Raw genomic sequence first — 13,290 nt, forward strand, 5'->3', positions numbered from 1 at the left:
TAAAATAATGGAAGGGTAAGTGTCATATAAAAATTATTCTAGGGGTCATGCACATGGCCATATTCGGAATCTTTACACAGATATGCAATTAGGGTGACTTTAGTGCAACTATTGCATGAACTTGGAGTTGCACAAAAGAGACATACATGGAAATTAATGGACAGGGAGATGCACAGAAATTGCGCAGTTGCTGCAGCATTAATGCAACATCCACCATGGGAAATGGGAACACTGTTGATGTGCAACTTTTCCATATTTACTTTTATTGGAGCAGGATAAAGTTATGTGACTTGAGATATTCAACAGTTGCATTATCTACATAGTTTTAGTTGCACAACTTGCCTACAACAGGTGTTGCGTGACTAAAGTCGTAGTGTAGCACTAGCCTAAATTGTCATGTAAATAATTGTTAGTGCTTCTGGCAAGCTTGAGTACTCATAACATTTATTTATGGCTGCTGTAGAGCCCTGTAGTCTATTTACATGCATCTGGTCTGGTGAGGAATGTGCCATGGATATTGGGTTCTGTGGGGCACCAACAAGCCACCCTGCCTTGGCCAGTGCATTTAGGGCTAGGGCAGTGAATTAAGGCCTCATGCACACTCCCGTAGTGGTGTTCACGGCCCGTGATTTGCGGCTCGGACGGCCCTGGAGTGTCATCCGCAGACGACCCGCAAATCACGGGCCATGTACATTCATTTCAATGAGCCCGGACCGCAAAATGCGTCTGATAAAGGACATGTCCTATCTTTTTGCGGTCCAAGCTTCTGGGCAATGCACGGACCGTGGAAACCACAGTCGTGTGCATGGGCCCGTAGAAATGAATGGGACCGCAATTCACCCAGCAGATTTGCAGGTAAATTGTGGCAAACACGTTCGTGTGCATGAAGCCTTAATCTTTGCCCCAAGTGAAGGAAAGACTAATTACAACTCTGTCTTGCAGGCCCACTTTTCTGCTCACATAGCAGAATATATTGTGTATAAAGGTAAGTCCACACGGTGCGGCCACATTGTGTATATCTTGCGTTTGTAAACCGCATCAAGACATTTTTCAATAGAAGTCAATGGTGAAATGTTTGTTATGGACAGACTGCTGCTATTATATTACAATGTTTTTTGTGCAGTCAACTGCATCTTCATAATGTCAGACTGCATGCAGTTAATGACCGCGCTGCCAATGTTGTTGCTGAACTGCTTGTGTTTTTGCTAACAGTTCTGCAATGCCTTGTAATGAACTATATACAGGAAGCACCTAACAATCTTCAACACGGGTGAAAACTATGTCCATAAACTATGTGCGTAAAAAAATGCAACACAACTGCCGCATTACAGAGACAAAAAACGCATGCAGTTGACCGCATGCGGTTTTCAAACGCAACAAAACCGTGTCAATGACACACCATGTGGCCTTACCCTAAGTGTAAGGAAACACAGAGCGGCCCTGACACGATCTCAACGCGGCTAACAACCGCGCCAGCACCATGTTCGGTGCGGCTGTCAAACAGCCTGTTAGTGGCCGCATGTTAATGCCGGTAAACCGTCCCTTTATCTGCAAAATCGTGTGGCCATGAATTAATACAACCTTTATGGCCACACAATTTTGCAGGTTACAACAAGTTACCCCTGTTCATTCTCTATGGCAGTGCCGGAAAAAGCCGAACACTGCACTGGGCTATCACCAGGACTCCCATAGAGAATGAATGGAGCGGCAGTGCGCATGAGCGTGTAACCAGAATACCCCTTAACAAGGTATTTGACAGCCGCGCCTACATAGTGCCAGCGTGGTTGTTGGCCGCGTTGTGACCATTTCAAGGGCATTCCGTGTGGCCTTACCCTAAAGGTCAACACACATGGAGGGTCACATACAAAAATACAATACAAAAAAACAAACAAGAACAGTGATGTTGCCCATTGCTATCAATAATATTCCCACAAAGAACTAATAAAATACAATTCTTACTATTTACCACTCATGCTTAGGGTATGTTCACGGCCTATTTTCAGTTGTTTTTAAGCCATAAACCGCCCAAAAAATGGCTAAAAATGCGGAGGCTGAACGTCTCCAAACATCTGCCCATTGATTTCGATGGGAAAAACAGCGTTCCGTTCCCATGGAGTGGTTTTTAACGCGGCCGTTTTTAAAAACGGCCGCGTAAAAAAACTACTCGTAAAAAGAAGTGCATCTCACTTCTTGAGCCGTTTTTCATTGACTCAATAGAAAAACAGCTCCAAAAATGGCCGTAAAAACGCCACAAAAAAACGCTGCAGAAAACATCTGAAAATTGGAGGCAGTTTATTAAGAGTGTGAACATAGCCTTAATGTTTATCACTCGGTTTTGAGCAGTATTCACAGATTATAAAAACAACCTGGATCTCTCATTTGATCATAGTAGCACAAAAAAAACAAGGAAAACATTGATATTTTGCTGTAAATGTTTCCCAAGGTCTCCTGACAATGAAACGATTGTTTATTTTTCACAGCGCAGCAACATCTTGTTATGTTCTCGATTTCAGAAATGGTTACAATTACACAGACGATTTACAGTAGAGGAAGGAATATTTCGAATGTCTCAGGGTAATTGTTTTGTTTTTCTTCCTGTCATCTCATTCTCATTTATAGTGCATTATATCAATAATGACAATAACAACCAAAATATATTTATTGAAATGTAAACTGCATAAGAGAGAAACTCTTACTGGACAGATCACTTCCGAACAATGTTTTCTGGAATTTCTAAAAATATTGATAGATCACATTGTGGAAACCATTTTCAATACTGGTCTGAGATTAGTATGTTTTTTTTCACCATAGTAAGTGATGACATATCTCTATGACTGCCAGGATCCCAAATGATCTTAAAGCCCAGCCCACACAGAGAATTTTGAGGCAGATTTTGACCTGCCTGCACTTTTTTGCTGCAGCGTTCTTTGCGTTGTTTTTGGCCCATGGCCGTTGAGGACCGTAGGACACAGTTTTGGCCGTTTTGGTGCGGATTCCAACGCGGTTTACCGCGTCCAAATCAGCGTAAAAAAACTCAGTGTGCATTAGAATTTAGGGGCTGCAGCGCCTGTGGCTTCTTTACAATGTGATTCCTGACCACCTGCCATGCAGGGAACTACAATACGGCTTCATTCACTTAAATGAAGCTGTGTTGCAATTCCCTTCACAACGCATAGCTGGGAGCGCTGCTGTGCACTGGAAAAGCCAAAGGGACCTCTGTTCTTGAGATCAGTGAGGTTCCCAAAGGTCTCCCAGGGGATTCCAAGCTGCCTGACTCGGCACATAACACAACGTATATTAGGTCCTGACGGTTTCAGCGTGTGCGGAGCCCGGCCCGCTTACTAGTTGCGATGTATGTAACTGTGTACCTCTAAAGTGGGATACATTGTAGCCTTATGTAGGAGGTATATGTCAGGAAATACTCTTGACATATATCTCCGAAGGAAGAAAAAAACTATATGTGAACAGAGCCTAATGTACTATGCAGCCGGAATGTAAAAGCAATAAAACCATGGTCTCCAGAAGCCAGTATGTAAGAGTCTGTCACCTTGAAGGCTTCCAGTTCTAGTTGTGACAGATAATAAGATATAGAAATATTATAGGAATGTGACAATAACTCAGATAATAATGGTGAAAAGCAGGCATAGAGAAATAGGAAAATGTTAAAGCTCAAATGCTTCAGAGAACAGTTGCAAAGTATTAGAGAAGTTAATCAATGAACCAGAGTAAAGCTGTTCAGATTTGCTCGACTGCACATTTGCATCATAAATGCTGTGCACTGAAGAAAACCCATGAACCTGGGGACACATAAATGCACATTACTTATGCTGGCAAGGACTTTTGGTAGTCATAGGTAGAATAAATGGGGAAATCAGTTTTTTTTCAACCTCACGTGTACTTGAGCAAAGAAGCTCGTCAAACCATTAGCTTCTGCTACAACTTCATATAAACCGCTTTTCAGAGGATTTGTGGTTTTATGTTATATTACTACATCGTCAACGTACCTGAGAAAAATAACACCCAAAGAAAGCACCAGATACAGAATCTGCTGATGTTAAAGGAAAACTCCAGTCAAAAATATAAAATGTGCTATCATATAGTGTTTCTATACACTGCAAAAGTCTGGACTTTGTATTGACTGGATACAATATGGTTTCTACAATATAGAAGGTTGTGGCTGTTAACTACATTATTTTTGTTTTCTCACACCAGAAAATGTGACCGATCTATGTCATGTTTATGCTCTGTGATTATCATACGTTAAACTCTGTAGACACAGACTACAGAACAGTAGTTACTTATAAGGGGTACAGAGGTTGAAGTCCCATCTGGTCCCTAGGTAACAAGGAGGCCAAATAAGGCATTAGTAATGTTTATTCTTTGTACTGTGACATCACTGTTTATTACCTCTGTACTATGACATCACTAGCCATGTTATCCTTGTTTATGATGTTGTATTTATTATCCATGTTGTGTGACATCACTGTAGTCCTTAACCATTAGCTGTGAGATCACTACATTTTTATCCTTGTTTCATGACATCACTGTGTGAATTATTCTTGAATTAGATTATTCTTGTATTATATTATTGTGTGATATTATCCCTGATCTGTGGCATCACTGTGTGCATTATTCCCAAACACTGACATCACTGTTTGCAATAACCGTTTACTATGACTTCACCGTGTTTTTTTCTAATCCACACATTATGACTCACTGTGTGCATATTCCTTGTATTATGTTGTTGTGATTATTGTCCATCTGCCAAAATATTACTGTAGTCCTGGCTATTAGCTGTGATTTCATTATGTTTATTATCCATGTGCTGTGAAATCACTGTGTTCATTACCTCTGTGTTGTGACATCACATGCTTTTATTATGATGCTTAGTTTGTTATCACTGTTTTTATTTTCCCTGTTCTGTCATATGATGTGTGTTTTATGCTTGTTATGTGACATTATATCTGTTCTATGACATGCCCATGCACATACATTATGTGAACTCCCTTTTCCCCATGACTGCATAGTGTTTACTATCCATGCACTTTTACATTATTGTGTTTGTTAGTTTTTATTTTTATGATATCACTATGTGCAATATCAGTGCCTAGTTGAGGGGCACTGTTACAGATTTTGCTTTGCGGCCTAGGAACTTCAAACTATGCTATTACTACAGAACATCTCCAGTCATGTATGAAAATTCTCACACCTGATCAGATACATATTCAGAGTTTTATAGTGTTAAGTGCTTATAGAGTTACAATTTACAATCTTCTCTGCCAGTTCAACTGCTGGATGGGTTTAAAAGTTGGGAAAATATTGTTATAGGCCAGAAAGGTTTAATTTAGTTTCTATTACAAAGTTACTTTCTTTTATTTCGGGTCTAATGGGATTTATTTAACCCATTAGTGACCACCAATACGCCTTTTCACAGCGGTCACTAACAGGCCTTAGGATAGGCCTCCTCATTTTCATGGCAGCCTAATCTAAGTCCTGCACGGGTGTCCCGTGCAGGCTGGAGCGGGTGCTTGGCTGTCTGATGATAGACAGTCTCCTGCTCTAACGGTCGCGACTAAAGTTTACGTAGATCGCAACCGTTTAACCGCTTAGATGCCACAGTCAATAGCGACCGCGACATCTAAGTGGTTTACAGAGGAAGGGGGTTACCTCTGTCACCAATCGGCGGACCGCAAATACAATCGCGGGCCACCGATGTGTTGCCATGGCAGCTGAGGGCCTACAAAGGCCCCCAGGCCTGCCATGGCTATATTCCTATTAGGCCGTGCCAGAGGCATGGCCTAATGCCAGTTTCACTTGACCGATGTGCCACTCGGGCCGTTTTTAACGGCATCGGAGTGGCACCCGATAGTTCTCACGGACCCATTCACGTTAGCGGGTGAATTGGGTCCGTGAAAACTGATAGACATGTCCAATCTTTCCACGGATCACTGACGGGACCCGGCCGGCGCACACTATCGTGTGCATGGGGCATTCCAGATTGCCTGTCAGTTTTACACTGACATGCAAGAATGCTTTGGTATACAAAGTGTACCAAAGCATTATATAGGTGATCAAAAGATCGCATAGTGAAGACCCTTAGTGGGACTGAAAAAATAAGTAATGTGAAAAATAATGTATTAAAAAAGTGAACCGTAAAAAAACATTTTTTAGACATAAAAAGTGGTTCTATTTTGTAAAAATGTAAAACAAGAATAAAAATATACATATTTGGTATTGCAGCAATCGTATTGACCTGAACAATAAAGTTAACATGTTATTTAAACCGCAAGGTGAACGCTGTAAAAAAAACCTGCAAAAAACAACAGCAAATTTGCTATTTTTCCATTGCCCCCCCAAAAAATAATAATAATAATAATAATAAATTAAATAAATAAATAAATAACTCCATGTACTCCGAAATTATACCAATAAAAACTACATCCTGCAAAAACTAGCCCTCATATGGTGATATCGACAGAAAAATACAAAAGCTACAGCTCTTGGAAAGCAGTGATCCAAAAACAGATAATTTTTAGTTAAAAAACCTATATATATATATGTGGTATTGCCGTAATCTTACCAACCTATAGAATAACGATAACATGTAATTTACAGTGCACCTTGAACGGCGTAAATTTAAAACGCATAGAACAATAGCGGAATTGCTGTTTTTTTCTATTCTCCCCCAAAAAAGTCAATAAAAGTAAATAAAAAAAATATGTACCCCAAAATGGTGCCATTGAAAAATACAACTCGTCCCGCAAAAAAACAAGTCCACATGCACCTATGTCGATGAAAAAATAAAAAAGTTATGGTTCTTTAAATGCTATGATGGAAAAACTAAAGAAATGAAGGCATAAAATAGGCTGGTCACTAAGGGGTTAAATTCTAATATATATTTCTCATGGGTTGGGCTTCCGTGTTATATAATGTATCATTTTACTCGAGTTGCAGATTCTAAGATTTTGCATTGCATTCCGTTGTATTCTTACTACAAATGTCAAGGTTGTTATATGTTCCTCATGTACTTGATATCTGTGACGCTCCTCACTTTGTGTTCCTTTTTTTTTAAACAGCTACTATTAGGCTGTGTTCCGTTCAGCATTGCCCTTCTGTTGAGGGGTTCCGTCTGAGGTTTCCATCGGGTAACCCCTCAACGGAAACGCAACGTGGATGTGAACAGGCCCTTACTTCGCCATTTGAAGTATTGTTATAACTAGATATAACATGCACAAACAATGACATTGTTCTAAATATTGCTAAAATTGATGAAAATGTTTTATATATATATGTATATATATGTATATGTATATATATTCATAGTTACCGCTTTCATCCATGTTATAAGAAGTAAATTCAACATTTATATAAAAAGAAAAGCTATTAGTTTAGTAATTCATTATATATTAGTTTACTTTATTAACACTTGTCAGTATGATACTTATTTAACCAAAATATCTAATTTTAATGGTGGAAAATGTAGACATATTTTAATAATAAATAATGTTTTGGTTCCTCACATTTTTATTTAATTTCATTAACTTATCACAGCTACCATTAAACACTTACAGTATTAGTGAAGTGAGAATCAAAGAAAATTTGTTTTAGTGCGAAAAGAATAATGATTCTAAATAAACCTAAGTAATGCTCATCTCAACTATTAATTTGTAAGGCTCAATAAAATTGTTACTATTCTCTTAATTAAGTTCCATCTTCCAAAAATGCACTTTATATACGGATATTGCTAAGGTGCTCCGGACTGGAGTCATGAGGGATACAGCGCAAGGGCAGCCAGGTTTAGCAGATTACAAAAAAACAGAAGCTCCCCAGAGCGTGCAAATAACGACTACAAAGGGGGTGTTCTAGGCCGCAAACACAATTTGGTGGCAAACACAACCTGAGCTCTGTAGTAGGCTCTTTGCATGTACAATACCATCCCATGCTGGAGGAATCACAGGCTCCCATAGATGAGCTAGCTATGAGAGCATTACTTAGTGGCTTGAGACAATCTATTAAAAAATCACAGGAGCTATTCAAAAATATAAAAAAAAGTTGAACCCCCGCTCAGGGCTCGGCCGTCACACGATATATACAAGAACGGAAAAGCGTCAGAACAAAGATGGAACATATGTAATAAAATGTAACATCACACCAGCATATATTTACAACCAATAAATAGTTATAAAGAAAAAATATGATAAAAAAATGTACACTAAAAAAAACAAAAAAAACATTTTCCAGGTTGAAATATCTCAAAATTAGGGAAACAGACGTTTACCGATGCGCACAACCACCTTGTGGATGCACATAATGAGCTAACTGCTATTAAACTGAAAATTCCTGATTTGGTAGACTACCCGAAGCGGAACAATTTGACTCTTCAGGGGATCCCCGAATCTATGGATAAGAATGCACTGAAGGACTTTCTAATACATTTTTTTAGTCATCCTGTTTTCTAACTCGGATCAAATAGACTTAATTATCAACAGTGCTCCTCGAATGCTGAAGCCTTAAAATGTTCTTAACTCGACACCCAGAGATATAATAATAACATTTCACTTTTATCATTTAAAAAAAGCAGTCGTTAAAGCAACCTCTCCAGCAAAGGACCTGCCTGAACAATTTCAGAATATTACAGTCTTTACAGTTATCAGCAATCACACTCAATAGAAGAAGGAAATTTTCTATTTCTACGACGACACGAAGACTGCAAGTTTTTCCCTATAAGTGGGGTTATCTAGGCAAATTGATTATATCAAGAAATAGAGCTTCCTATACTCTACTCATGCCACAAGATGCTATTGAACTACCTTACAAATGATCACTGATAACATTGGCTGAGAATCTTCAATCACCAATTAAAAAGGAACCAGTGACCATGGCTAAGGAATGATAAACAGTGAGTGGACGTAAAAAATTACAAATTGCACTGTAAAACTGTGTTACCTATTACTGCAGGTATACCCGAATGATGGGGTGATACTCCTCATTTTTTATGGCGGAAAGGCCCCGGTTACTATACTTTGTATATAAAGTTTTTTTGAAAATTCTATTAGGATCAAGTGATTGCAGGTTAACAAAGGAATCTAGTGGTTTTTATTTATCCCACTCTTACAGGTACTCACCCTTGGCTTATACTGTCTAACAACTGTTACTTTAGTAGATTCATGTTGAACCGAGCTCATGCCTTGCTTAACCCTTTTTTATCTTAATCTTGTTTAGGGTACTCTTGCTTCCCCTCAGTTTGTTTACTCGTTTCTATATGTATAAGATTTTCGGTATTAAAATTGCAAATTTGAACACAAAATTGGCCTCTTTGCTGACGATATAATTCTGAAGCAGAATGGGCTTAGACAATAAACAGAAGATTAGTCATTTGTAGTGGTTACAGGGAGGTTGTGTTTCTCGTATTGGTTAGAAAATCTGATCACTGTAGACATTTAGATGATTTGAAGACTCCATAGTGCAAGAGTTGTCAACAAGTCTTATAGTATCCCTTATGGAGGGTGTAGCAAGACATTTACACATTTTGGCGATGTTCAGACAAGCTGCCAGAAGAATGGGACTGATTACAACTTTTGCGTGGTGTGAAATTGCCTCCATAATAAAAAATAAGAAGAATTCTAGTGCTAGGTCAGGAGAAATCCTTCTGTTAAAGATTGCAGAGATGAGGTCAAAATTTTCCAACCAGTAAGTGTATACCACTGGACAATGCCACCACATGTGGATATAGATCATTTCAAATCCGCACCCTCTCCAGCATTCAGTTGAGATCTGCCAATTTAAGACAATATGATGGTTTTTCTAACATGACAGATAGATAGATAGATAGATAGATAGATAGATAGATAGATAGATAGATAGATAGATAGATAGATATGAGATAGATAGATAGATAGATAGATAGATAGATAGATAGATAGATAGATAGATAGATAGATAGATAGATAGATAGATAGATATGAGATAGATAGATAGATAGATAGATAGATATACTATATTACTTGACAGGATTTGTAACTAATCTTTTAACCGTTTGTACGTCTGCACTGCATTGTATAAAATAAGTGTAGGAAGACTTGTGTAACGTCTATGGCCACGGCCCGTCGTTCTGACTTAAACCTCGACGGCCGTGGCCATGGACATCTTACCTGTGCAGCGTCGTCCTCCTGTGAGGCGCCGGCACTCACTTCCGGACATCGAGACTGTCTCCGGAGGGCGCGTGTGCTCACGCGTGTACGGTCTTAAAGTGCCAGTGCGCGCATTTTGCAGGAAGTCTGCAATCTAGCCCAGGATGCCCTGGGCTATAAAAAGGGCTCTGCCCTCTTGCTCTTTGTCAGAGAATTGTTTGTTACCCATAGTTTGTTGTGCTAATTGTCTCTCAGGGTCTTCCAGTTTCCCAGTGTACCTTGTTCCTGTATCCTGTTTCCGTGTTACCCAGTTCTAGTGCCGTGCTGTTGTCTACGCTTATTTTGCTACGCCTCACCTGGCGTCTTCCCGCCACCTGGTCCTGGACGTGCCTGCCTCGCTACTGTCTACATTGCCTCAGGTATCCTCACTGAACTATTGAACTCTGTACAATACCTTGTTTGGCCAGCTGCCATCCCGCTACGTGGTACGGCCCAGTGGGCCCACACCCCGCTTCGTGACAACTTGTTTGTTCACTCATCTACAGTATGTTTCATTGGTGCTAAAGAGAAGAAGTGCAGGTCTCTAGGAGTGGACACAGAAATGGTAAAATAAATGGAGTCGACCACTGACCAGACAGGAAAATGACAAAGCTGCATTTTCACAGGGCAATTTATTGAAGATGGAAAACAACGAACATAAGAAGCACCATCAGTATTATAGAGAAACTACAGTGTTGTAAAGTAGAAGATCATTTTATCACTGCAAACAGTGGGGGAGATTTATTAAAACTGGCATTTTATAAGCCAGTATTAATATAAATCCCGCTGGAGTAAGATGCACCTAATTTATTAAGAGCCGAATGCCGCTTAATAAATGATGGTAGGTGCATTTCTGGTCGTCCATGTGCCAGAATGTGAAACTTTCTCCAGCTACAAGATGGAGAAGATTTATGCTAAAATTTACTCCACTTTCTGGCGTAAATTGCAGTAAATTTGTCGGCCATGGATGGCTCCGCCTCTTCTGCTAAGCTCTGATCACTTTTTAGAAAAGTTCCATGAGCGACAGAAACGGCACAAGAGTTGAAAATTTTCCACTTGCGACTTTTCGATGTCTGAAAACTGGTGTGGAAAAGTTAATAAATTCCCCCAATTATATGCAAAATGATAACTGAGGGCACATTTGCTTCTACAGCCAGATTCCAGTCAATGTTCTTTATCATAATTGCTTCATACCTTTCATTCCACTAAGCCGCTATTTCTAAGCAGATGGAGTATTAATTGTAGCAGTTCTCTTATTGAAAAGATCATTTGTTTCATCCCCTGAGGTACTTCTAATAGTGATTAAATAGCACTGTTCAGTCATTTAATAATGAAATGGGCAGCTGGCTGATACGTACATACCAGAGCTACAGTATATGTCTAATGATGATTAAAGAGACAAGAAAGGTCCAGTTTTATTGAACTGTACTACTAGAACAGAAAAGGGTCATTACTTCCATGAGACTCGAAGACGATATACGAAACACACATTTCCTAATCAGGAGTAAAGTGGGAAAAACAAAATATATTCTGAACCATTTCTTGTCAAATTTTAGGTCTTGATGTTTAATAATGATTGCATAACCAAGGGCAAATAAAGAGAAGGGACTGGTGCTGGTTTGCAACTACTTCTTAAAATACTTAGGATGGTAACAATTTGGTAATAAGAGATAGAATGTGGATGTTTTTTTGACATTAATTTGCTTTTAGTGTTTTATTAAAAAATGTTTTATTTATTTGTGTGTTTGTGTTTTACATATTTTTTTCCATCTCTGTATGTGTCGATTAACGACACATACAGACATGGAATACGGCACGTACAGCCCCATAGTGAATGCGAACGGGGCCCGTTTCATCCACTATGCTGTACGCCGTCTGTGTGGGAACGGAGCATGCGGCGCTCCCACACAGTCCAAATTGAAGGTCTTCGGCCGAGCGACGTCCGGTGCCATTTTCTTGTGGACCGGAAGCCGCGGCCGGACAGTAAGATTACTACTTCCAGTCGCGGCTTCCGGACTTGTGCACTTGGAGCGGAAGGAGCAGACGGAGCGGACGGAGCAGGTAAGTTAGGTCTGTATATGTACGTGTTTTAGTGTGTGATTACTACTGTATGTAAATCTACTACACTGTGTGTTAGCTCAAAAAATGGCGACACACAGTGTAGGAGGTTTGACCGTTCAATCCCCTAGTTTCTCCCGGCACTAGCCAGGATAAAGGAGGGGGGATTCTGTGAGCTCACTAGAGCGAGTGTGTATTCTCAAATTTTGCAGCATAAAGCAATGTGGTTGCTTTACCACATGCCAATGCTGCAATTTTGGGAATTGCTCCATCTAGTGACCAGCACTGGGAAATGTTATAAATTAGAATCGTGAAAAAATTAAAAAAATTAGAACAATGTTTAATCACTTATACACTAACTGTTTAACTAAAAAAAATAAAAAAAAAATTCTAGCGACACATTCCCTTTAAGTTCCGCCAAATCTCCTGTTTAGCTCAAAAATGGATTGGTGTTCTGTTGAGAGTAAAGGGGGAGGAAAGTCACTTGCCAGCAGTTAAGCCAAGCCATTCACTAGATCAGGCTCAAAATGAATACAAAAAAAATTTAGGTGTAGAATATTTGATAGGTCAGTCTCCATCCATAAAGTAAAACCCTCGGTTTCAGCTGAGCATTGGATCTCTTTCCAAGTTTCATTACTGGAAACGTGGGTTTTCCAAGTCATAGTTATGTTTCCTGCAACCTCCCTTGGTATGCAATAAAATATGAATTCTAATTGAAATTGATGGAGGTCAATTTTGAGATACATTTTTATGGCAATGTCCCTATATATTAGTGGTAATTTTGTGATTTGCGTAGGTTAAATTTTCCAGTTTCCACTTATTATTTTCATATATGATAAATAATAAATCAACTACTACAAAGACCATCATTTTATACAAGAGTCAAATACTTTCCCTTATGAGGAAACTATTGATCATCCACTGAATAATTCTACTCATAAGTTCCAAGAACTCATAAATTTACCATAAGTAGTTTTATAGCGTAGAATTATTGATAAGCTGCTTGTGCCATAGTATATACTTCAAGAATATAGAGATATGGGGTAATTTTATGTGTCCATCA

At 39.2% G+C, this 13,290-nt stretch overlaps 1 protein-coding gene across 1 annotated transcript in view; it reads right to left on the reverse strand.

Moving 5' to 3' along the window:
• PITPNM3 (PITPNM family member 3) overlaps nt 1-13,290 on the reverse strand; it is a 261,407-nt gene that overhangs the window by 25,354 nt on the left and 222,763 nt on the right. The gene's annotated exons all lie outside the window — the stretch shown is intronic.

This window comes from Rhinoderma darwinii, chromosome 2 (genome assembly GCF_050947455.1).
Source record: "Rhinoderma darwinii isolate aRhiDar2 chromosome 2, aRhiDar2.hap1, whole genome shotgun sequence".
NCBI classification, from domain to species: domain Eukaryota; kingdom Metazoa; phylum Chordata; class Amphibia; order Anura; family Rhinodermatidae; genus Rhinoderma; species Rhinoderma darwinii.